Raw genomic sequence first — 27,675 nt, 5'->3', positions numbered from 1 at the left:
CATATTATGGGAAGAGATGTTAGCGAGTTCTGTATGAGTATTCTAAACAAAGGTATGTCTTTGGAACCTTATAATGCTACTAATATTATTCTCCTTCTGAAAACTACTTAGCCAATGAATTTATCAAATTTAAGCCTATAAGTTTATACTCGGTCCTTCATAAGATAATTTCAAAAATGGTAGCAAATCATTTCCAAAAAGTTCTAAATTGCTATATAGACGATGCTTAAAGTGCCTTTGTCCCATGCAGATTAATAATTGATAACGTATTACTTGCTTATGAGGTTCTACATACATTCAAGTAAAAAAGAACAAAGAAGAGAGGTTTTTTTGTGTTAAAATTGGATATGAGTAAAGCGTACGATTGTGTTGAATGAGATTTTTTTTATGTCAAATGTTATTAAAGATGGGGTTTGCTACTTAATGGGTAAACTTTATTATGTATTGCATTGGTTCTGTAACAGCCCGTTTTTGAGTCAAATTGGAATAGTGGTTTTGGGACCACAAATCTGAAGTCAAAATATTTATTTTATTATTTTATTAAAGTTTACAATATTATAGAATTATTATGTGAATGTTTTGTAAAGAAATTTTATTGTTTGAATGCTTAATTCGGTAAAAAGGACTAAATCGTGTAAAACGTAAAATTTGAGTTCTAATAGTTAAAAGTATTAAATAGCTATGAAATTAAATTGTGGGAGTCCTTATGTTCAAATTAGACCAATGGTTGTTTTAATGGACATGTTTAGACATGTATTAGGTAAATTTTTATGTTAATTATTAAGGTTATTTTTGTAATTCATAAATTATGTTATAATAAGTGAATAAAACAAAAAAAACCCACCCATTATCATCATCTTCTTGCCGAAACTAATAATAAAGAATATCCATTTTTGTTCCTTTGAGGATTGGCCATTTAGATTCTTGATTAAAGTACGGTTTTTACTCGGTTTTTAATGAATTTTACATTTTTGAGATCGTTGCTTCGTATATTAGCTAGCCCATACATTAGATTTTGAATTTTTTAAAGATTTAACATGTTACCATTATTGAATGTTTGAGTAATTTGATGGTTGATGATGGATTTTGAATGTTTGTTGATAGTTAAACTAGTTTTGTAAAGTGATTTTTGACAAAAATGTCAAAAATGGGTTAAATTGAAAAAATGTAAAATTATGTTGGTAGAAGTGTGAATAAATTGCAAATATGGGCTGCTAGTAATATATAGTAAATTCAGCTAAGTATGGGCTGGTACTAAATTGCATGAATTTACAATTTTATGTGATAAGGACTAAATTGTAAAAATGTGAAAGTTTAAGGGCAAATATGTAAAATAGCCCTAATGTGTATTTTGGACCAAATTGAATAAATAGTTGACTAAATAAGCTGATTTTGATAATATATAGATGAAGATAAGCCGAGATCAGGTTTAGATCGGGAAAAGGAAAGATTGACGAATAGTCGATAGTTGTTATCCGAGCTATACGAGGTAAGTTCGTATAATTAGCATCGAACTTTTAAATACTTGTAATTATTTGAAATTTATGTATATAATTGATTAATTGATATACTTGGAATATGAATGCCTTATTGATATAGACTGATAGTTACCGAGCTCCATTTGAACCATATGAATTCGTAGGATACGAGTGACATGTCACTAGGGTTACCGTTTTGGTCAAGATCCTACATGTGTTGTAGACTCACCGCAGCTCAATTGAGCTTACCGATATATCAGCTTGTAAGAGCTTACTATTTTTAGCTCATTGGAGCTTACTGTTTCAGCTTATAAAAGCTTACTATTTTCAGCTCATCAGAGCTTACCGTTTCAGCTCAATAGAGCTTACTATCCATCAGCTCAGGAGGAGCTTACTGTTCATAGCTTGAAAGAGTAGAAAATTATAATGAATTGATGGATTACTGATTTATACATAATGTATATTACTCGAGTATCCCTCGATATTCTAATAGGTTCAACGGGCATAAATATTATTTATATGGATGAACTACTGTTTGCAAATGGATTATTGTTTATATGATTGAGAATGAAATGTTACTAATGTTGTACATGATATATGAATTTGGTATAATGCAATGTATTGAGTATTGAATTGAAATAATGGATGGTTACACGTATCTATATGGCTAACTTGTTGATGAATGTTTGTGTTTAGGCATTTCAAAATTGAGTTGAGTATACCTTATTTATTTGCCTTGATTATGTATAAATGGTAAATTTAATTCTGAATTATACGGGTTTACTAAGCTTTAAAGCTTACTATGCTTCTTTTTCCATGTTTTATAGAGGTTCGATAGCTCGCTCGTTTTGGACAAATTGGAGTTATGCATCACACTATCCAGTTGGCGATTGGTACTTTTGAAATTGTTATATGTAAATATGGCATGTATAGGCTAGTATTAAAAATGATAAGTATGGTTACTTGAGATAATGAATTTTTGGTACATTTTATGGTATAAGTCTAAGCCATGTGATTTGGCTAAATTTGGTACAATGTTGTGATTGTATATAAGTGTTCAATTATGGTATGTTTGATAAGTGGTAGATGGAATGGAATTATGCAAATGTTATCTTGATATGTGGTTGGCATATAATTGGAAAATGCATGATGTTAATTAGGTAATTGAATACTATGTTGAATTGGTATCATATATGTATAAAATGTATTGGAATGGCTGCCTATTGAGTTATAAATTGATGAAATTTTATGCTTGTGTATTAAGTGAAAATAGGGTGGCAAAATGGCTTTGCAAATAGCCTATTTTTGTCCACACAGGCAGAGACACGGGCGTGTGTCTCAGCCGTGTGAGACACACAGTCATGTTATACGGCTGTGTGTCCCCAGGTGTTGAATTAAAATGAAGTTAGTATGCTCCACATGGTCTCACACACAGGCGTGTGACTTGGGCGTGTTGCTTAAGTTAGCATACTCTCCAGTTTTCATACGGCCTGGCACACGAGCGTGTTTTCAGCCATGTGATGCAAGTCAGTATGTATGCCCTATTTCCACACAGCTTAAGACACAGGCGTGTCTACTAGTTGTGTGAGGCACACGGCTTGTATGTTTGGAATTTTCCTAAGTTTCCAAAATTTTCATATGTTATTGGTTTAGTCCCGAACCACTTCTAAAGCATGTTTCAGGCGTCGTAGGCTATTATAAGGGACAAATTGATTGGAATTAATGTTGGTTGTATGATTTAATCAAATGTATGAAAATAGTACAGTTATATGTGGTTCTAGTCCGATAATGTTTCGTAACCCTATTCCGGTATTGAATACGGGTGAGGGGTGTTACAGGTTCAGTCTCATATTCGATTGTGGTGAATAGGTATGATGGTGAGAAATTTAAGCCAAGAATAGGACTAAGGCAAGAGGATCCTTTGAGCCCCTATCATTTTTTGGTGTGTAGTGAGGGGTTATAGACTTTAATGCGCTTAGCCAAGAGGGAAGGAATGGTCAGTGAAACGAGTTAGAGTAAGCTGAAGGCCCCTTCTAGATTTCCCATTTACTATTCGTAGATGATAACATATTGTTTGGGGAGGCTTCAAATCAAGAGGCATAAGTATTAAAGAAGATTCTACAGGAGTCTGAAGAGGCTTCAGGTCAGTGTGGTAATTATGCGAAGCCTATGATCTTTTATAGTATAAATACAACTGATCAGATCAATAGTTCAGTTACGCAATTGTTGAATGTTAGAAATTCCTGAAATCCATAAAAATATCTGGGTCTCCTTTGTAACACCCCTAACCTGTATCCGTCGCCGAAACAGGGTTATAGAGTATTACCAAAACATACAGATCAAATACAGATATTTCATAACATTTAACATTCATATAAAAAATCTTTCATAATAAATCATATTGTCCCTTAAATTAGCCCTCGAGGCCCAAAATATGCATTAGAAACAAGGAGGAACTAAACCGGGTACTTAGAAAAATTTTCGCAAAATCTCAAAATTTTATCAAGGTGCAGGGGACACATACTCGTGTGTCAGGCCGTGTGATCAATTCTGAGCATTCAGTTTTGAAATTTTGAATATGCAGGTGACACACGGCTAAACCACACGCCCATGTGCTAGGCCGTGTGTCACACACGGTTAAAACACACGCCCATGTCTCTACTTGTGTGGACGAAAATAGGTCATTTCCAAGGCCACATTTCTCACCCAATTTGTTTTTCACCTACATTAACACTTAAACACATTCACCAACCAATTCAAGACATTCAAATCAAGCCAAAATCATGCCTTAAACATAACATATTACCGCACATAACCAATGTGCTCTTAGGCACCTCAAATGACAATTTATTATCATGTTTATTTAATGTTCATATTTACCTAAATAACCAAATGCATAAATGCAAAATCAAGCTCAATACTTCTAACATGATAAATCCACTTATATATACATCAAAACATATCAAACATAAGCCATTCAGATGGCTATTATCAATCAAACATTTACATGCCAACATTTTGGCTAATTAACCTATACATGCCATTATAACCAAAATAAGTTTACTATTTATACCGAAATAAGCTGAGGGATAGTGTGATGATGCTCCGACCAACCTCTAACCTTTATGAGCTTTCGAAATACTATAAAATAGAGGAACTAAAACAAAGTAAGCATTTAATGCTTAGTAAGTTCATATAACGGGAAATTAACTTACCATTCATTTACATTTAAAGTAAGCATGCAAAATTTATCCAAAGAAATTTAGCAATTTTCCTAAACACATAAAATCTCAAGAAACATGTTAGTCATGTACTTCATATGAATATCAAGAAACAAGGATTAGCTCATCATGTAACAATTTCCATATATATGCTTTCCACATCAAATATTCATATAACATATACATTTCCATAACAATTCATCTCAAAGTTCAAATTATCCCATGTCAGAACTTTTCCCGTTGAATTTACTTGAAATATCAACGGATACACAAGTAGTACACTCGAAGTGTACACAACTGTAATTCATCAATTCATATTTGGGAATGTTCATACGAGCACATAAATGGAAAGCTCTCTCTCGAGCTATATAACGGGAAGCTTATGTGAGCCATGTAACAGGAAGCTTATCCGGGCTGTATAACGAGAAGCTCATAAGAGCCATAATCAGGAAGGTCATACAAGCCAATAATGGGTAGCACTTAAGAGCCAATAATCAGAAAGCTCTTGATAGCTTTATATCGAGAAGTTCAAGTAAGCCATATCGGGAAGCTCCGGAGAGCCATTAATTGGAAAGCTCACATACAGCTTTTAATCAGGAAGCTTACGAAAAGCCATATATCGAGGTGGTCATAAGAGCTGTGGTGTGTCTACAACACATGCAAAATTACAACCAATCGGGATGCTCCGAAGAGCTATTAACCAGAAGCTCGCAAGAACCATATAATGGAAAGCTCGAGAGGGCTAGTAACAGGATGCTCATGAGAGCTAATAACGAGATTCTCTTTCGAGCTGTGGTGTGCCCGCAACATATGCAGGGCCACAACAAATTCAGGAACCCTGTATCCATCGAAATTTCATCAATTCAAACGAAACTTAACATTTATCGGCCTTTGTCGTATATGTAATCAATTTCATATAAATAGAAATTGCACAATTCACATATACAACACTCAATTCAAACATATAAATATACACAATTTAGTTACACGAACTTACCTCGACAATTGTTTGTGTACGCAAAATCTACTAATCCGATATTTTTTATTTTCGTCAATCTAACTCTGTATTTGGTCTATTCGGATCTATATGAATGAATTTATTATTAATTTAATACAATTCATATTCAATTAAATCCAATTCACATCTTAGGCAAAAGTACCATTTTGCCCCTATACTTTTATTTAATTTTGATTTCGTCCTTAGGCTCGAAAAATGAAATTTATGCAATTTAATCCTTATTCCAAGCCTAGACGATTTTACATATTACAATAACAGTCCATGTATTTCACAAAAATCATAATTTTTTGATAAATTTCACATCTTTTCAATTTAGTCCCTAAATTATAATTTCATCAAAATTCCTTTTACAAAAGTTGTTTATCTATAAACAACCTTTCATTTTCTACCATAAAACTTCATAATTCATGCATACTCATCCATGGCAAAACCTTAGTACTTTGGTAACTTTACAAATTAATCCTCGAGATAGCTAGATTAAGCTATTACGATATCGAAAATATTAAAATTATTAAAAACGAGACAAGAATACTCATCCAATTGAACCAAGTAAGATTGATAACTTCAAGCTCTCCAAACTAGGGTTTCCATGTCTTTTTATTTGGGAAAGATGATGAAAATGATGATATTTTCTTATTTAATTAAAATATCTTCTTTTATTATTTCATATTTCCATTTAGTCTTTTTCTTTATTTAATTTCCTATTGATGAATCATCATACTTATCTACTAGCTCACCTTAATGGTCTATTTCCCATATAAGGACCTCCAATTTTGAATTCCTTCGCTATTTGATATCTATAGCTACTAGAACTCAACTTTTACATTTTATGCAATTTGGTCATTTTCATTTAATTAGACATGTAATTTATAAAATTTCTTTACGAAATTTTCATATGATATTTCAATCATAATGCAGACCATGAAATAATATTATAATAATTCTTCTTTCAAACTAGAATTTGTGGTCCTGAAACCACTGTTCCGATTTCATTGAAAATGAGTTGTTACATCTTTAATATGGTCGGACGGGGGAAAATTGGCATTTCAAGGTTTAAAAGATCGCATGAAACAGAAAATTGCCAGTTGGAGCACTAAATTTCTATCGCAATGAGGTAAAGAAATTTTCATAAAATCAATTCTCCAGGCTATCCCAACTTATTCCATGGCTTGTTTTTTATTTCAAAAATTGTTATGTTATGAAATGGAGAATATTTGCGCATCCTTTTGGTGGCAGAAGAGTTATGGAAATAGGAGGATTCAGTGGTGTGCTTGGAGACAGCTTTGTGAGCTTTAGGAGGATGGTGGATTGGGCGTTTGCAGTTTGGATAAATTTAATCTTTTGTTACTTGCTAAACAGGGTTGATGATGATTAATTATCATAATTCATTAATTGCACGTACTTCGAAAGCGAATCATTATCTAAATTCAAACTTTAAGAATGCAATGTTAAGAAATATAACTTTCTATACATGGAAGAGCATTTGAACTGCGAAGGGAGTTCTTCAAGAGGGGTTGGGTAGGAGAGTAGGGAGTGGGACCAAAATTCCAGTTCGTGATACAATATGGATTTCAAAAGCTGAAAATTACCGAATCTAAAACAGTGAACGATGTCAGGACAATTTTTTGGTAACGGATCTAATTGATAATGTTAACAAGGAATGAAAAATGGATTTAATAAGGAATACTTTCGGTGGCAATGATGCTAGAAGGATTCTAAATATCCTACTATCCAAATTCCAACATGAAGACTACTAGGTGTGGCGAGGGGAGGCATATAGAGAATTCACAGTCTGAAGCGTATAAAAAGCTCTATTATAGCAAAGAACAGAGGCTACACATGTATTGTAACAACCCGATTTTAGCTAAATCAGAACAGTGGTTTCAGAACAACAAATCCGAGGTTGAAAAATTATTTTAATATTATTTTTGGTGTTTATATATGTGATTATCTATGTGAAAAAATTTCGTGTGAAAATTTTATCGTTTAAGTGGTTAATTTGAGAAAAAGGACTAAATTGCGTAAAAGGAAAAAAGTGGCATTCTATATGACAAAAGGTGTCTATTTTCGATGGCTTATTAAATTAAAGGTCCTTATGCTGTAATTAGACCATGGATAGTGGGAATGAACATAAATGGGCATTGAATGGATGATATTAAATGTTTTGTAATAAGGTTAAAATTGTAAATTGCTTAATTAAGTTATATTAATTAAAAAAAGCCAAATTAAGCTTTATATCATCCATATTTGGCCAAATAAAGAGAAAAGAAACAACCATTGAAGCATTTTAGGGTTCGGCCTTTTGCATTCTCAATTGAGGTTGTTTTGAGCTCGGTTTTTGAAGATTTTTATGTTTTTGTGATTGTTGCTTTGAGTACTAGCTAGCCCATAGCTTAATTATGAAATTTTTGATGATTTTGTGAAATGCCATGGATTAATCCATGGGTTTTATGATGTTTGATGATGAATTATGAAAGCTTGGTGCTTGATATACATGTTTTGTAAAATGATTTTGAGTAAAAATGCATATTAGGGATTAAATTTAGAAAAGTGTAAATTGAGGGGTTAAATTGTGAAATAAATGAAAGTTTGGGGCTACTAGGGAATTACATGAAACTCGGTTAAGCTTGGCTGTAAAGAAATTTTGTGAATTTTGTGTATTTGTGTAATAAGGACTAAATTGTAAGAAATGTGAAAGTGTAGGGCTAAAGTGTAAAAATACTCAAATATATGTTTGTGGATGAAATTGAATGAATTGGCGATTAAATGGGTTAATTTTGAATACATATAGATCAAGAAAGAAAGAACTCGAATTTAGATCGGAGAAAATCAAAGGTTATCGAGTAATCGATCTGATTCGTCAATTCCGAGTACGACGTAAGTTCGTACATGATAAAAATAGTGACAATTATGTTTTTAATGCTTTAATAATGCATAAATTGTATATACGCGACTAGACTGTGTACAACGACAAATCTACTATACTTGGCACTCAGTATGAGTTTCGAGATAGCTTCAGCTATATAAAGCACTTAGTGTGCGAATTGGAATAACTTTGGCTTTATGTGACACTAAGTGTGCCATATTGAGATAGCTTCAGTTTAATGTGATGGCACTAAGTGTGCGATATCATTATAGCTTCGGCTAATCATTTATGCACTAAGTGTGCGAGTTTTCAGAGTATTGAAAGATTTTCGAACGATTTAACGTATTGAACAAAGAGGTGAGAATGAAATAAATAAATACGGGAATGTATGAAAAAGTTTTGAGCTTCCTATAAGTGTATGAAAATGGTTTCAAATTGGTTGCTATGTGTGCACGAATGAAGGGTAGAGAATTGACTTTGCAAATGGCCTATTTTTGTCCACACGGGTTGAGACACAAGCGTGTGTCTCAGTCGTGTGCGATACACAACCATGTTACACCATTGTATGTCCCTTGGGTTACCCTTTCGAATTAAGGCAGTGTAACATTACGATTTTGGGCTTAGTCGAAACAGTGGTTTCGGGACCACAAATTCGATGAGGAAAATTTCATTTTTATTATATTTTTATGGTCTACGATTTCACGGAATGATTTCATGAAAATTTCGTTCAAACATTTCGACGTTTGGGCACTCAATTTAGTAAAAAGGACTAAATTATAAAAAGTGAAAAAGTTTAGTTTTACATGTTAGAGGTGTCTAATTGTCATGAAATTTTAAATGGGAGGTCCTTAAATGACAATTAAACCATTGTATAACTTGTTGGACAAAAATGGCCTTGGTTGGGTAAAATTTGAAAGAATAGTAAAAAGGGCATTTTGGTCATTTAGGGGTAAAATAAATTAAAAGACAAATTTTAAACCCCAAATGTGTCCTTTTCTTCTTGCTACAGCAGAATGTACCAAGAGCAGCCATGGTTAGGGTTTGGCCAAGCTTCCAAGCTTAATAGCTAAATGTGATATTATAGATCAAGGAAATCGAGATTTGGGCTTAAATCGGGAAAATACAAGGTTATGGACTAGAATGGTAAATTGTCATTTCTGGATTCGAGTGTTGTCAGGTTAACTCAGGGTTGGAGATCGTTGGAGGCAGCATCACACTATCAAACCAACACCTTGACAGTATAAAGACATATGCTAGAATTATCAAGTGAATGGCATGTATAGGGATCTAGTTTTATAACATGTGTTATTATATTTTGGCCAAATATATTGGACTTTAGTGAGCTAATGATTCTGACTTATAAATCGAGCTATTCATGTTATGTCTGATATTGGTGATGTGCATATGTTTGTTTTCCATGCATGGTTGGTAATATGTTACGTGTTGTAGTAAGAATGTCATGCTTGTGTCTTGATTATGAATATATAATTACTTAAATATGCCTTGTCAATTGCTATGAAATTGTATAAGTGTATGTAGGTAACTAAGGGTGACAATTGGCTTGGAAAATAGCATTGAAATTGACCACACGGCCCAATCCACATGGGCGTGTGACTCTTCAAAGTAAGAAAATTCGTTAAGTTGCCAAAAGATTTTCAAAGTTCTTGGTTTAGTCCCGAACCACCCCAATGTATGTCATAGGTTTCGAAGACCTATATAAGAGACGATATGCATGTGTTCAAGATGTTTTAATTTTTGGTGAAATTTTGTGGCCCGATTTTGTATGTTGTGAATGTTTAAGTCCGGTAACGCCCCGCACCCTGTCTCCACATTGGATACGGGTGAGGGGTGTTACAGAAAATATACCCTACAGTTTTGACACGGCCTAGACACACAGGCGTGTCTATTGATCGTGTGTGGCACACGGGCTGGCACATGAGCGTGTGGTCGACCGTGTGACCCAAGACAATAACCTCCCTAGTTTTCCCACGGCCATGACACATAGGCGTGTCCTCGGCCGTGTGGTACAAGTCAGTATGTATGTCCTGTTTTCACACGGCTTGTGAGACGAGGTGTCTGGTAGCCGTGTGAGGCACACAGCCTATTCACACTAGCGTGTGACCCTAGAATCAAAGAAAATTTTTTAAGTTTCCCAAAGTTCGCAAATGTTATCGGTTTAGTCCCAAACGCTTTTAATCATGTTTTAAGGTTTCTTAGGACCTTATAAGGGACAAAATGATTGAAATGAATGGATTATAATCATGATTGCACAAATGTATGCTTTATGATTGCACAAATGTATGCTTTATGTTGTGATTTACCGGTAATGCCTTGTAACCCTATTCCGGTAACGGATATAGGTTAGGGGTGTTACATTTAATTGGTATCAGAGCTGTGATTTAGTCAATTCTAGGATTAACATAGCGTGTGAGAGTCTAGCGATAGTGTGATGATTCTTGACAGTTAAAATGTGTTTTTATATAGCAAATGGATCCCGATCGAGCCATAGCTGATGATATGAAAAGTAATACGCCCACTCCCGCTCAAGGAGCAGCGCCGTCAATTTTAGGCCTATTTCTAGTAGCCAATGGGGAAAGGCTAAGCAAGTCTTCTTCCAAATGATGAGTGAGTGGTTCACGGAGTTCGTTCGAACGAATCCGACTGCTCAACAACCTTTACCCCCACATGTTTCTCAACAAGTTCCAATTATGCCACAAGTGATAGATTTGATTCGATTGAGTAAGCCACCAGTAGCTAAGATACGTAAACACGGGGCCGAGGAGTTTCGGGCTACAGTTGATGATGATACTGAGAGAGTTGAGTTTTGGCTCGAGAACACAATCAAAGTATTTGAAAAATTATCTTGTACTCTCGAAGAAAGTATCAAATGTGTTGTATCGTTGTTGAGGGATAATGCGTACCATTGGTGGAAAACGTTGACATCAGTGGTTCCTAAAGAACGGGTTACCTGGGAATTCTTTCAATCCGAGTTTCGGAAGAAATACATAAGTCAGAGATTTCTTGCTCAGAAACATAAAGAGTTTCTAGAGTTGAAACAAGTTCAGATGACGGTGATAAAGAATGAAAAAGAATTCGTACGACTAAGTAAGTAGCTCGAGAATGTGTATCTACTGAGGAAATAATGTGCAAACGATTTGTTAATGGGTTGAATGAAGATATAAAGCTGTTAGTCAGGATACTTAAATTGAAGGAATTCGTAGTACTAGTTGAGATGGCTTGTAAAGCCAAAGATATTAGCAAAGAAAAGAGAAAGGCTAATTCAAAGGCAAGAGATTCGAGGAAGAGATCGTTGAATAAATCTTATCATTCCTCATCGAAGAAATCTGGAGACTATTTTAACCGATCAACAGCTTCAACGAGATATCAGAATAGAGATCCCAAAAAGCCATACACCAACCCTAAAACTCAAGCCACTTCAGTATCGAGTGTTGGTAATGTAAAAGATGTTAAACCTGAGTGTCAACGGTGTGGAAGACGGCATTTTGGAGATTGTTGGGTGAAAAATAATAATAGAACTTGTTACAGTTGTGGTTCTCGAGATCACTTGATTAAAGATTGCCCAGAGTTAGCTGAAAAAGATAATGCTCAGCACACGAGGCCGAGTAACACTGCAGTTAGAGAGAAACCATCCCGTAATGTTGGAAATGTGAGTAGTGGTAGAGGTGCGACATGAGACACTGCTGTAAGATCTAATGCTAGAGCACCTGCACGAGCCTACGCTATTCGAGCTCGCGAAGAAGCGTCATCTCCAGATGTTATCACTGGTACTTTTACTCGCTATAATATTAAAGTTATTGCATTAATAGATCCAGGATCAACTCATTCATATGTATGTGAAAATTTAGTATCCAGTAAGACTTTGCTTGTAGAGTCTACTGAATTTGTAATTAGAGTGTCGAACCCCTTAGGCAAGTGTGTGTTGGTTGATAAAGTGTGCAAGAACTGTCCATTGATGATTCGAGATAATTGTTTTCTAGCCGATTTGATGCTGTTGCCCTTTGACGAGTTTGATATAATTCTGGGTATGGACTGGCTAACGTTGCATGATGCTGGTGTGGATTGCAAAAGAAAGATGATAGATTTGAGATGTCACAATAATGAGATTATCCGAATTAAATCAGATGATATGAATGGCTTGCCAGCAGTGATTTCATAGATGTTAGCTCAGAAATATGTGAGAAAGGGTTGCGAAGCTTATTTTGCTTATGTGCTTGATACGAAAGTGACTGAAAAGAAGATTGAATCAGTGTCAGTTGTGTGTGAGTATCCAAATGTGTTTCTTGAAGAGTTACCGGGTTTACCACTGATTCGAAAAGTTAAATTTATTATTGAATTAGTGCCGGGAAGGACTCCGATATCGATAGTTCCGTACAGAATTATAACAGCTCAATTTTGGGCCTAGTCAGAATAGTGGTTTCGTAACCACTAACCTGAGGTTGGAGAAATTATTTTTAATATTATTTTATGTGTTATAGCATGATTATATAAATGCATAAAAATTTTGGTGAAATAATTTTAGCGATTGCATGCCTAATTATGAAAAAATGACTAAATCGCATAAAGTGTGAAAGTTTTGTTCTACTAACTAAAGGTGTCAAATAGCTATAGAGCATTAAAGTAGAGTCCTTATTGAGTAAATAGACTAATAAAATGTTAGTGGCTGGACATGGAGCCTTAATTCATAGAATGGTCAAAGGGTAGGTGACTTAATTGATAAATAAATAATAAACCCAAAAGCTAGCTATCATCTTTTTCTCTTCTTCTCTTCTCCATTGAAATTTTCAGCAAGAAAGGGGTTTTGAAAGCTTGAAATTTTCAGCCATTAAGTTCTCTCATAAGTAAGTGATTTTGATGGTTTTTCTTGATAATTTTTGTACTTTTGGGACCCTTGTAGCATAAGCTATCTAATGAAGGGACTATTTTGCAAAACGGCTGAGAGTCTAGGGTTTTTCCATAAGAGTACTCATGTTGGCTGCTGAAATTTTATAGAAGAAAATGAGTTATGGTTGTTAAATAAAAAACTTTTGTGAAGTAGTTTTCATGAAAACCCTAACTAGGGACCATTTTGCATAAGTTATAAATTATGTGGTAAATGTGTGAAATAATTGAAATTTTGAGATGCTATAGGCTTAAAGTAGTTTTGGTTAAGATTGGTTAATGAGGAAATTTGATAAAAATTGATTTACGAGCCTAGGGGTAATATCATAATTTTGTGAAAGTATAGGGGTAAAATGGTCATTTTGTCAAAATATGAATTATGAAATGCATTTATTAATATGATGATTAAATTAGTAAATTTTTATCATTTTAGATCAAGAAATACAAAATCCGAGCCTAGATCGGGGGAATGCCAAGCAAGTAGACTAAATCTAACTAATCGCCCACTTTTTGTATGCCGAGGTAAGTTGTACGTAAGTAAGGCAACTTTATCATTATTATATGTTGAATGATTAATTTTACGTAATATGGTTAAAATTGCTTATGAATAATGCATGATGAAATTTAATGTAGTAGAGTCCCGATTGAACCTAGGAATAGATTGGATATCCATACCATGACATTTGGGTGATATGTGCGCTAGTGTAAGACCATGTCTGAGGCATGGCATCGGCCACATTATGAGTGCTAGTGTAATACCATGTTTGGGACATGACGTCGGCCATGATAGGAGAGCCAGTGTAAGACCATTTCTGGGACATGACATCGGCATTGATATGTACACTAGTGTAAGACCATGTCTGGAAAATGACATCGGCCTCGACATGTGAGCCAGTGTAATACCATGTTTGGCACATGGCATTGGCAATTCACCCTCTTGTGTAAAGCTTGTCAGATATCCTTTAGTATTCTAAATAGTTTCATGGGTTATTTTAAAGCTTATGACAATGATATGGAATGATATAATAATGTTGTGAGTGGTACAGGTTCTTATTCGAAACTCATGAGATTTGAGTCTAGTTATGTTGCCTTGATGGTAAGAATGACATGAGTAAGTTCTAGCTATGAAAATAATTTTAGGATGATAATATAATCGTTGGCTTATACTTATGATATATAAGCATGTAATGATATTTACCTTTGTTCACTCAAGAATGCTGTGTTGAATTATAATATGCATGGTTGATGTTGTTACTTATTTATATGCAACTTACTAAACTTTATGCTTACTCCTCTTTTCCATCTTCTTATAGTGTCGCCAAGCTAGTATCGGGAATCAAGGGATGTCGGAGGCATCAATCGTGCTATCACTCAAAGCTTTTAGTATAGCTAGTTTAAATGTTTTGATTGTGACATGTATAGGGACTTGAATCTTTGTTTAGTGTCTTGTTAGTTTAGCCACAAGTGTTGGCTCATATGATGGATGTGATTTTCATTTTGTATAGGCTATTAATGTTGGTTAATACTAATTTTTATGAAATGCATTTGATGAAGATTCTCATGGTTGTAGCTATCTGGTTATGTGTATTTATGCTTGGATTGGTTATATTTGATGTTGTGTAGGTTGGTGCAAGTATGGGTGGCAAAAAGGCTTGGTAAATAGCCTTGTTTTTGTCCACACTAGAAGACACATGGGCGTGTGTTTAGACTATGTGTGACACACGACTTGCCCTATGGTCGTGTGGTAAGGCCGTATGTCCCCTTCACCTAAAAGCTGACAAAACAAAATGCCCAGTAGTAATCACACGGGCGGAGACACGACCATGTGTCCCAACTATATGGAGGACACGGCCTAGTACACGGGCGTGTACCATGGCCGTGTGCCCTTAAGGAGTTGCTGACGTTAGAAACAGAATGTCAATGTTCTTGCACATGAGCTGAGACACGGGCGTGTCCTGGCCGTGTGTGGGATACGGGTCATGGACATGGGCGTGTGTCAAGCCGTGTGAAAACCCTTATAGGTTCGAATCGAAAAATAAATTTTCACGAGTTAGGGACACGGGCTTGTCCCGATATGCTCAGGCCGTGTGAGTCACATGGGCCTTCAACATGGCCATGTTAATTAGGCACACGAGCGTGTCGTCTTTCCACACGGGCGTGTGCCCCTGTCTGCTTGAAATTCTACAAAGATTTCTAGAGTGCACAGATTAGCCCCGAATCAATTCCAAGGTATGTTTGGAGTCTCGTAGGCCCATGGTAGGGACATTAAGGTATTGTCAAAAGTTTTAAATTAGAGCGAAATTTCATAACTAGGAAATGTATGTTTGTATGTGTTTAAGTTCGGTAACACCTCGTATCCTCTTTTGGCGTCGAACTCGGGTAAGGGGTGTTATACTTAGTGGCATCAGAGCCAGGTTTAGTCGATTCTCGGACTAACCTAGCATGAGTACGAGTTTAGCTATACATGCCATAAATATATTCTGATAGTGTGACGACTCCTGACAAATTTAAATTGTATTTTCATATAGTAAATAGATCCCGACGGAGCAATGGCGGATGATGTAGAGAGTAACGTGCCGGCTCCCGCTGAAGGGACCGCGCCAGTAGAGAGTGAGCCCGTAAAAATGAGTCAGGGCGGAGGGGCTAGAGAAGCTTACCTCCATATGATGGATGATTGGTATTCGGAGTTTATTCTTGCAAACTCGAACGCATAGATTAGCCCCGAATCAATCCCAATGTGTGTTTGGGGCCTCGCAGGGCCATGGTAAGGACATTAAGGTATTGTGAAAAGTTTTAAATTGGAGCGAAATTTCATAACTAGGAAATGTATGTTTGTATGTGTTTAAGTTTGGTAACATCTTGTATCCTGTTTCGGCGTCGAAGTCGGGTAAGGGGTGTTACAAGAATGGCTCCGACAGAGTTAAAAGAATTAAAAGCTCAGTTGCAAGAGTTGACGGATAGAGGTTTTGCTCGATCGAGTTTCTCACCCTAGGGTGCTCCCGTGTTGTTTGTGAAAAAGAAAGATGGCACTATGAGAATGTGTATAGACTACCGATAGTTGAATAAAGTGACGGTCAAGAACAAATACCCTCTACCACAGATTGATGATTTGTTTGACCAATTGAAAGGGGCTACAATGTTTTCAAAGATAAATTTGAGATCGGGTTATTATCAATTGAGAGTTAAAAACTCTGATGTGCCAAAGACAGCTTTTAAGATGATATATGGTCACCATGAATTCTTAGTTATACAATTTGGACTAACGAATGCACTTGCTATCTTTATGGACTTAATGAATCGTATTTTTAGACCGTACCTAGATTAATTTGTTGTTGTGTTCATAGATGATATTTTGATTTATTTGAAAGATGAAACTGAGCATGTCGAGCATTTGATAATTGTATTGCAAACTCTTCGTGATAAATAGTTATATGCAAAGTTCAATAAGTGTGAATCTTGGTTGTATAAGGTTGGTTTTTTGGGGCATATTGTGTCAGCATCGGGTATTCGAGTCAATCCAAACAAGATTTCTACGATAATGGATTGGAAGCCTCTGAGAAACGTATCCAAAGTCTGTAGTTTTGTGGGATTAGCTCACTATTATAGACAATTTGTAAAAGGCTTTTCTATGGTTGTGACACTGTTAACGAGATTGCTTCAGAAAGATGTAAAGTTTGAATGGTCCGAGAAATGTTAAAAAAGTTTTGATTAGTTGAAAGCTCTTTTAACAGAAGCTCTAGTATTAGTACAACCAGAATCGGGTAAAGAATTTGTGATCTATAGTGATATATTGTTGAATGGTCTAGGTTGCATTTTGATGCAGGAAGGCAAAGTCATAGCTTATGCCTTGAGACAGTTGAAACTACATGAAAAGAATTACCCGCCACATGATTTAGGGTTAGTAACCATTGTATCTGTATTAAAGATTTGGCGTCATTATTTATTTGGTGAGAAATGTAAAGTTTATTCTAATCACAAAAGCTTGAAATATTTGATGACTTAGAAAGATTTGAATTTGCGACAGCGGAGATGGCTAGAATTGCTAAAAGATTATGAGTTAGTAATTGACTACCATCCAGGAAAAGCAAATGTTGTTACTGATGCATTAATTCAGAAATCTTTGTATGCTCTACGTGCAATGAATACTCAGTTGGCTCTATCTGATGACAGATGATTGTAGCTGAGTTGAAAGCGAGACCGTTGTTTTTACAGCAGATTTGTGAAGCACAGAAAGTTGATAATGAAATATTAGCAAAACGATCTCAATGTGATTCAAACCCTATTCAGAATTCCAAGTTGATGTTGATGATTGTTTGAGATTCAGAGGTCGAATATGTATTCTAAGAAATTCAGAGTTGATTTGGATGATTTTGAACGAAGCACAGTAATCGTTTATCTGTTCATCCGGAAAGTACGAAAATGTATAACGACTTGAAACAACTTTATTGGTGGCATGGTATGAAACATGATATTTCTGAATTTGTTTCAAAATGTTTGATTTGTCAGCAAGTCAAAGCTGAGCATCAAGTGCCATCAGGTTTATTGTAGTCGATATGATTCCTGAGTGGAAATGGGATAGAATAACTATGGATTTTGTTTTGGGTTTTCCCCTATCTCTGATTAAGAAAGATGCAATTTGGATTATTGTTGACCGATTGACAAAATAAACTCAATTCATTCCTATACGAACTGATTATTCACTTGATAACCTTGCTGAGTTGTACATCTCCGAGGTTGTGAGATTACACGGAGTACCTATTTCTATTGTTTCGGATAGAGATCCGAGGTTCACATCAAGGTTTTGGAAGAAATTACAAGATGCACTAGGTACAAAGCTACATTTTAGTACCACATTTCACTTGTAAATGGATGGTCAATCCGAGTGAGTTATTCAGATACTCGAAGATATGTTGAGATGTTGCATTCTTGAGTTCAAAGGTACATGGGAAAAGTATTTGTCATTGATTGAGTTCGCATATAACAATAGATTTCAATCGAGTATTAAAATGGCACCGTACGAAGCTCTATATGGTCATAAATGTTGAACACCATTATATTGCACTGAGATAAGTAAGAATAAGATCCATGGGGTTGATCTGATTAGAGAGAGTGATGAAAAAGTGAAAGTGATTCGTGATAGTCTAAAAGTAGCATCGGATCGACAGAAATTTTACGCAGACTTAAAAGGAAAGATATTAAGTTTCAGATCGGGGATAGATTGTTTTTGAAAGTTTTTCCGTGGAAGAAAATAATTAGATTTGACATAAAATGAAAGTTGAGTCAAAGATACATTAGACCGTATGAGATTATCGAGCGAGTTAGACCAGTTGCTTATCGGCTAGCATTACCATCTAAGTTAGAAAAGATTCATAATGTGTTTCATATATCAATGCTACGAAAGTACAGATCTGATCCTTTGCATGTTATTTCCCCGACCGATGTAGAGATTCAGTCAGATTTATCGTATAGTGAAAACCGATTAGAATTCTAGCTTGTAAGATCAAAGAGTTGAGAAATAATAAAATAGCATTAGTGAAAGTATTATGGCATTGACACGGAGTTGAAGAAACTACGTGGGAACTCGAGGATGCTATGAGAAAACAATATTCAAACCTATTCACTGCTAAGATTTTCGGGGACGAAAATCCCTAATGGGGGAGAGTTGTAACAGCTCAGTTTTAGCGAAATTAGAATAGTGGTTTCAGAACCATAAATTCGAGGTCAGAAAATTATTTTAATATTATTTTTGGTGTTTATAGTATGTTATTATATATGTGTTAAAATTTCATGTGAAAATTTTATCGGTTAAGTGGTTAATTTGAGAAAAAGAACTAAATTGCGTAAAATGCAAAAGTGGCATTCTATATGATAAAGGTGTCTATTTTCCATGGCTTATTAAATTAAAGGTCTTTATGTTGTAATTAGACCATGGATAGTGGGAATAGACATAAATGGGCATTGAATGGATGATATTAAATGTTTTGTAATAAGGTTAAAATTGTAAATTGGTTAATTAAGTTATATTAATTAAAAAAAACCAAATTAAGCTTTATATCATCCATATTTGGCCAAATAAAGAGAAAAGAAACAACCATTGAAGCATTTTAGGATTCGGCCTTTTGCATTCTCAATTAAGATATGTTTTGAGCTCGGTTTTTGAAGATTTTTATATTTTTGTGATCGTTGCTCTGAGTACTAGCTAGCCCGTACCCTAATTTATGAAATTGTTAATGATTTTGTGAAATGCCATGGATGAATCCATGGGTTTTATGATGTTTGATGATGAATTATGAAAGCTTGGTGCTTGATATACATGTTTTGTAAAATGATTTTGAGTAAAAATGCATATTAGGGATTAAATTTAGAAAAGTGTAAATTGAGAGGTTAAATTGTGAAATAAATGAAAGTTTGGGGCTACTAGGGAATTACATGAAATTCGGCTAGGCTTGGGTGTAAAATTTTTTTGTGAATTTTGTGTATTTGTGTAATAAGGACTAAATTGTAAGAAATGTGAAAGTTTAGGGCCAATGTGTAAAAATGCTCAAATATATGTTTGTGGATGAAATTGAATGAATTGGTGATTAAATGAGTTAATTTTGAATACATATAGATCAAGAAAGAAAGAACTCGGATTTAGATCGGGGAAAATCGAAGGTTATCGAGTAATCGATTTGATTCATCAATTCCGAGTACGAGGTAAGTTCGTACATGATAAAAATTGTGACAATTATATTTTTAATGCTTAAATAATGCATAAATTGTATATATGCGACTACAACTGTGTACAACGACTATTATACTTGGCACTCAGTGTGCATTTCGAGATAGCTTCGGCTATATAAAGCACTTAGTGTGCGAATTGGAATAGCTTCGGCTTTATTGACACTAAGTGTACGATATTGAGATAGCTTCGGTTTAATGTGATGGCACTAAGTGTGCGATATCGTTATAGCTTCGGCTAATCATTTATGCACTAAGTGTGCAAGTTTTCAAAGCATTGAAAGATTACCGAACGATTTAACGTATTAAACAAAGAGGTGAGAATGTAATAAATAAATACGAGAATGTACATGTATGTATGATACCTATGTGGTAGTTGATACTATGTGTATGAAGTTTGATGAATTTGTATATAAATAATAAATTGTTATGAATTCGAATTGAATGACGATACGAGAACTACTAATGTTTATTAACTAAATATTTGTATATTATGAACTATTGAGTATATTTGGTACCAACTTACTAAGTTATGAAGCTTACTGTGTGTTATTTGCCTTTGTTTTATAGAGTATCAAAGCTAGCTTGGACATCGGGGATCATCGGGAACCATCATCACACTATCGACTACTTGTTAGTATTTATGGATGCTTGTAAATATGGTATATGGCATGTATGGGTTAGTGAGTTGATGATATGTTTTGAATTATGATTATAGCCGTGAGATTTGGCCATTTAAGTTGGCTTAAGTTATGTGTTTGATAAGTTATTTATGTGATGTATATAATGCCTTATATGTTGGCTTGTTTGGTATGGCTATAAGGTTATTCTTTTAATTAGTTGTAAATGAGAGTATTAAGGTTGGAATAATGGTATGTTGTGACTTGATTATAGTATATTGAAATGGTAAGTTTTGTGGCATGAAATAGGTGATAAGATGATGATGAAATGCATTTAGAAGTTATGCAAGTTGTGATGATTTTAGCATAATGATTTGGTATGTTTTGAATGTGGAATTGAGTAGCTAAAATGGTTGATGATAGATGGTATGATATGTGTGTGAATTGATATGTTTTGGGCTACCTATAAGTGTATGAAAATGGTTTCAAATTGGTCGCTATGTGTGCATGAATGAAGGATGGTAAATTGACTTTGCAAATGGCTTATTTTTGTCCACACGGACAGAGACACGGGTGTGTGTCTCAGCCGTGTGCGATATACAGCTATGTCACATGGCTGTGTGTCCCCTGGGGTACCCTTTCGAATTAAGGCAGTATACCCTAGAATTTTGACATAGCCTAGACACAAGGGCGTATCTATTGATCGTGTGTGGCACACAGACTGGCACATGGGCGTGTGGTCGGATGTGTGACCCAAGTCAGTAACCTCTCTAATTTTCCCACGGCCATGACACATTGGCGTGTCCTCAGCCGTGTGGTACAAGTCAATATGTATACCCTATTTTCACACGGCTTGTGACACGAGCATGTCTGGTGGCCGTGTGAGGCACACGGCTTGTTCACACAGGCGTGTGACCCAAAAATTAAAGAAAATTTTCTAAGTTTCCCCAAAGTTTGCAAATATTATTAGTTTAGTCCTAAAAGTATATTATTAGTTTAGTCCCAAACCACTCTTAATCATGTTTTAAGATTTCTTAAGACCTTTTATAAGGGACAAAATGATTGAGATGAATGGATTATAATAATGATTGCACAAATGTATGATTTATGTTGTGATTTATCGGTTATGCCTTGTAACCCTATTCCGACAATGGATACGGGTTAGGAGTGTTACATGTATATAATTAGGTAGAAATAGGGAATTTTTATAAGAAAAATAATTGTAGGGCTTAAAATTACCCTCTAAACTGAAAATTACAATCTGACGAATCTCAAAAAATTATCTTCCTACCCTATGTAATCTACACATAGGAGAGTTACTACTTCTAGTATCTGTCTGGGATGAGCAGGTGAAATTGAAACCGATATCCATGCCCTGCGTGAGTGCCTGAGACAAAAGATAAATGGAATCATTTAGGCTGGTCCAGGCCAAAAAGGGTGTCAAGTATAGAGATATTGGAGTGGGTTACCTGGTTCTTTGAGCACAACACCAATAACCAGTGTAGAATGTTCGTATATGCTCTATGGTCTATTTGGACAGAACTGAATAAGTGGATTCATGAGGGTTAGAAAAGATATGGGAACTGCATTGCAACTTCAATAAGAAATTATGTTCGAGAGCTTGATGGGGTATAGATTCCCTTATATGTTCGGCATGTGGAGTCGGAAAGTTGGCAACCATCGAAGCCTCTGTTCGTAAAAATCAATTTTGACACAGCCTACAAAAAGCATAAGGAAAAATCATGTTCGAGGACTGTGATTCGAAACTCTGAGAGACTTGTACTATGCTAAAAAACGATCACTAATGAGAATGTACCTTCAGTCTTTATGGTAGAAGCTATTGCATGCATTCAAAGCATCCAGATGGGACTGGATCTAGGACTAATGGATACGGAGGTTAAAGGAGATGCACCCACTGTCATAAAAAAGCTATTACACGAGAGGGAGGATAAATCGAAAATAGTGGTCTTAATCAGAGATGGAAAATGTTTGGGTAAACAATTTCGTACTTGTATATTCAAATATTGCCCTATAACGGTGAACGACGTCACTCACTTGCTGGCTACTGAGGGATTGAAGACATGAGAACAGTGGTGCTTAAGAGATGAGGTCTCTGAGTTTGCTAGAGAAGCGATGGAGAAGGATAGGAGAGGTCTAAGTTGTGAAGGGTCTCTAGTGACTGAGTAGCTTTGGGGGAGAAGAAGAGACTTTGGAGGGAATGGCTGTGAAAATATCGGAATGATGTAAAGTGTCTTTAATGTTTTGCTTCCCCAGATTTTGTTGTTTTTTAAGAGGGGATTTTTAATTTTTTCGGCTAAAATGAAGATGTTTCTAGAGCACTCTTTTTTTAAAAAAAAAACTGGATTAGGCTTGTTTTTGGCTTTTTTGTCTTTGCTTGTCTGCAACTTTACAGTACGTTTGGTTCACTGTAATGGAATAGGACTGTAATTGAATAGAATTGTAATGGAATAGAGTTGTAATGGAATAGAGCTGTAATCAGTAATTCAATTATTTGGTTGAATGGAATTGAATAGAGCTGTAATAGAATTCATGTGTTTGGTTGAATGGAATAGATGTTTTAATAGTATAAGGAAAAAGGCTTAAATGACCAAAGTACCCTTAGCAAAATTTTTGTAGATAGATGATTATTGTTATTAAATTTTAATAAGATTACTATTCAATATATTTTAATAAAAATAAACACAAATAATTTAATCATAATTTAGCATAATTATTATTAAATACAATTTAATAAAATAATATATAATTTAATATCATTCTTAACATAATTATTAATAATATTTGATAATAATTTTAATATAAAATTATTATTAAAAATATTTCAATGCTGGATATATTTACTTTAATCTAGCCTCTCACCTGTTCTCTTAAGTCACAATCGCCAATATAAAATGAGTTTAACATATGATATGATAATCCTCTAATGACATTTTATTTTAATAGTCAATTTTAATAGAAAACATATTTTTTATATTTTATTTTATCCTTTATAATAACATGATAACAACAATTAATTATAAGGTATACTCTTTAATAAATTAATTATTTATAGCAATCTTTTGGTGAAATAAAAATCTTCAAATTTTACATAAAAATTACTAAATTTTAGTAACATTAGTTCTTTTCATATGTGAAATAAAAATCAAAACTTATAGTCTTTTGTTATTCAAAAACCATAGTCCTTAATTTTATGTTATTTAAAAAATCATAGTTCTTTATGTTATTCTCGATATAAATACAAAAGGAGCTGAGATCCGCAATCCCTTTGTCTCAAAAGTCATTCCTCATTTTATGTTAATCAACAATTATAGTTCTTTATGTTATTCTCGTATAAGAAATAGCAAATTCTCTCCATAGCATTGGCTTCTCTTAGAAAGTCAAACTCATATCTGATCTTGACAACACAAAGGATAAATAATTAACGACATGCAGAAGAAAAAAGAAATCCAAATCCAAGTGAAACGACTCTCAATTTACATAAATCTGAAAAATACATAAAAAAAGGATAGATATGTTTTGCAAGGAACATCAGTGTGAATACAGATACCTTCTTTTCCATTTCCTTGGTAACAGAAAATAGATCAAATTTGACATCATTCTTCTGAATGTATAGTGCAAATGCTTGCAAGTTACGGATGTCGGTCATCATAAGATCCCGGATTCCCGGATGTTGCACCTGCCATAAACGTGAATGGTCAAAATCACATAGACATATGAGGTTTTAAAATTATTTTCAAGGGGACTTACCTTAACAACAACATCGATCTTATCACCTCTCAATCCTGCTTGATGAACCTAATTCAGATACAAACATATGTTAAGGTATATCCACTAGGTTCTTGTAAGCATTATCCACATCTGTGCCATAACTTCGTTCCCATTTATATCTAACTTCTGAGTTTGAAACTCTACTCGTATGGTTGGCTTTTAATTTTGGTAGAATTCATTCCTAGAAAATCTTGCAAATAAATTCGATATCCCAACAGTTGAATCACTAACTAGTACAATCTTGAAAAGGTAATCCTTAGTTTTTTCTTCCTCTGAAACAAAAGCCATTTTCCAACCTTCCTACGAGTGTCACTCTATATAACTATATCAACAGTGGAAAGCACTCGGAATTAAGTTTCTTCTCTGGTACTCGAAGTTATCACCTAAGAAGCACCAACATTGTATCATGTTCAAGAACAGTACCTTGATCTCTCCATCTTGCTAACACCTTGCCTCGCACCTGAAATCCCACTTAAGCTCCTTCTACTGCTTAGATTTTAGAAGCTCAAAACAAGGACATATGATAAATGCCAGATCATTCATGTGAAATATCCAAATAATAGATTGGAAATAAAAACACAACTCACCCAACGACCGTGACAGCTTAATAGCTCACCTAAGATTCCTAATCCTATGTTTAGTCCTTGCCCTTAACCAGTAAAACTTCACATCATTTTTGTATAAACTTTAAAAGTTAACAGATATAAGTGTCATTAGATAACAAAAAACTAGAGGCCAGATTTGGAAGCAAAGAACTGATAATTGATAAGATCTTTTGAACAACAATTATATAGCTATGAAATCAATCATAAGCAACAAATCACCTAAAAGGGCAAAATAAGATGCTTGATTGTATAATAATATGCATCAACTATGCACTAGACCTTATAAGATAACATGTGATAGTTCAATCTTTTGAATATTACCACTGGACCATGGTACAGAAACAACATAGAACTTCATATATAAACAAGCCCCTGTGCTTTCACTTCTAAATGTAAGAATTCTTTTAAAAAGTTATTTTTTGTCTTATTCTTTGTTTTAACCATTAGAGATGTTGAAAAACTCAGTCTTTAAAAGGTTTCATATATTTTTCAATAAGAATCTTTTAAAGAGTTAAATTTAAGGATTAAAAACTTTTACTGCTATGTCAACAGCTCATAAAAATTCACTGAAACACAGAAACTCTGATTGTATGAACTAGAGAACTTTGACCAGGAAATAAACTATAGATCCAAGTAAATCAATTTCAACATTCAAAGAGAAAAAAAAAATATGCTCTTGAACAGCTCATAAAAATTCACTGAAACACAGAAACTCTGATTGTATGAACTAGAGAACTTTGACCAGGAAATAAACTACAGATCCAAGTAAATCAATTTCAACATTCAAAGAGAAAAAAATATATATGCTCTTGATCATAAAGTAGAGCATCTGCATCTTGCAAAGAGAGATCAAATTATAGCATACTAGACTCAGTTTTGCATCAAAGAGACACCAGTAGAAACTAAATCACCAAGCAAACTGCCCTTTTATTTTATATTTTACAATTGACTAAAAGGCTAGAACCAAGTTCATATATGGAACAGCCAGTTAACTCTTTCCATAAAAGAAGAAAAAAAAAACTTAAAAGCACCGAACCATTATAACTAAGTCTAGAATATCTACATGAATTAGAGCAGAAAAAATCGATTTACACATTATGCCTTCACCTTAATTGTTGCTCTTACCTAAACAAGAAATTCAAGAGGTCAAAAACACATTCCAGATGCATACTTGATTTACCAATAATTAAAGTTGGTTTCAACAGGGTACAATCCACGAGTGACCACTACGGGCTTTCCAGCAACATTACACTGCAGCCTTTTGAAATAAGAACACCTGCAATGAAAAAGGAAGTTAATTAGCAGCAAAGTTTAACAAATTGCCATGAACGCACAAACACAAAACAAACAAAAAAAAAGATAAAATGAAAATTTAAACTTACCAAAACAAAAGAAAACCCAAATCAAGAGAAAAATCCAAAGGGAAATCACTGATGCATTGATAGAGCAATTAGCGAATAGAAAAATATTGTAGTCTTTGTAGATACAATCCCAACCTGAAGTTGAAATCCCTTGCTATCTACAAAAAGAAAAAAAAAATCATGATGTTCATCTACAAAAAATCAAGGAAGAGGAAAAGAAAGAAGAAATTACAGGGAAAGGAAAAGAAAGAAGAAATTACAGGGTATTGGTGAAATGAATTTAGCTTTAAGAGCCTTGAGAGAATCCTTGAGCGATTTCCTCATCTCCTCTATCTCTATTTTCTTTTTCTTTTTCTTGGTGAAATTATAGATTAATAGCTCATCCTTGAACGAGGAGATAAGGATGGGGTGTGGTGGCTTGAAGTGTTTGCTAAGGGAGAGTGGTGAAGGGCAAGAATGAAAGGTTATGTTTTTTTTTTATTCGGTGGAGGTTCTGCATTGCTATTCTTTGGTTCTGGTGGAGAATGGCTATTACGGGAGAAGATGGAATGGGGGATGAATGGGAATTCGTTGAATGAAGGATTCAGTAAACCAAACTAAGGAATACCTGCTTATCACTGAATCAGTCAGGAACCGTTTAGTTATTCATGCCAACCAAACATGGTGTTATTGTTTTATTTTGGACTGTTTGATTTTAAATAAAAATCCAGGTTTTATTCAAAAAATAAGGCATTTTTATCAAAATAACCCTTTAATTTTAATTAAGTACTAAAATGACCCACTTTTTTAATTAAACACTAAAATGACCTGAAATCTACAGTAAAAGTTGGTGGAGCCAAATTATTTGTTGCCACCAACTTGCCACGTCAGTAGGGAGCATAAAAAATTAATTTTTTTGTGGAACCATGTAAAATGACGCTACCTGTATAAATACTAGGACAATACTAAAATTTTTTAAAACATGGAAGGGCTTCAAAAAAATTAACCATTTTTCTAGTGGAGCCAAATTAAATGGCGCCACCAGATCTGCCATGTCAGTCACTTTCTCTTCTTTTTTTTTTTACTTTTGTACTTTTTTATTTTACTTTTGTCTTTTTG

At 34.5% G+C, this 27,675-nt stretch overlaps 2 long non-coding RNA genes across 4 annotated transcripts; both read right to left on the bottom strand.

Annotated features, from left to right (window-relative positions):
- Positions 1-22,006: 22,006 nt before the first annotated feature.
- Positions 22,007-23,239, bottom strand: LOC107963582 (uncharacterized). Its single transcript, XR_001701983.2, has 2 exons — positions 22,639-23,239; positions 22,007-22,540 (listed from the first exon to the last, which is right to left on the bottom strand). It is a non-coding gene; the product is annotated as an uncharacterized lncRNA (long non-coding RNA).
- Positions 23,240-24,296: 1,057 nt separating this feature from the next.
- Positions 24,297-27,248, bottom strand: LOC107962881 (uncharacterized). Of its 3 annotated transcripts, none has more exons than XR_005928439.1 (5): positions 26,838-27,234; positions 26,599-26,735; positions 25,035-26,492; positions 24,591-24,925; positions 24,297-24,519 (listed from the first exon to the last, which is right to left on the bottom strand). It is a non-coding gene; the product is annotated as an uncharacterized lncRNA (long non-coding RNA). The 3 variants fall into 3 exon arrangements; XR_005928437.1 differs by having other exon boundaries at positions 24,591-24,638; XR_005928438.1 differs by having other exon boundaries at positions 24,591-26,492; positions 26,838-27,248.
- Positions 27,249-27,675: the final 427 nt, after the last annotated feature.

This window comes from Gossypium hirsutum, chromosome A06, assembly GCF_007990345.1.
Source record: "Gossypium hirsutum isolate 1008001.06 chromosome A06, Gossypium_hirsutum_v2.1, whole genome shotgun sequence".
In the NCBI taxonomy this organism is placed as follows: domain Eukaryota; kingdom Viridiplantae; phylum Streptophyta; class Magnoliopsida; order Malvales; family Malvaceae; genus Gossypium; species Gossypium hirsutum.
The sequence above is the reverse complement of the archived record's forward strand: the minus strand, read 5'-3'. Positions and strand labels throughout refer to the sequence as shown.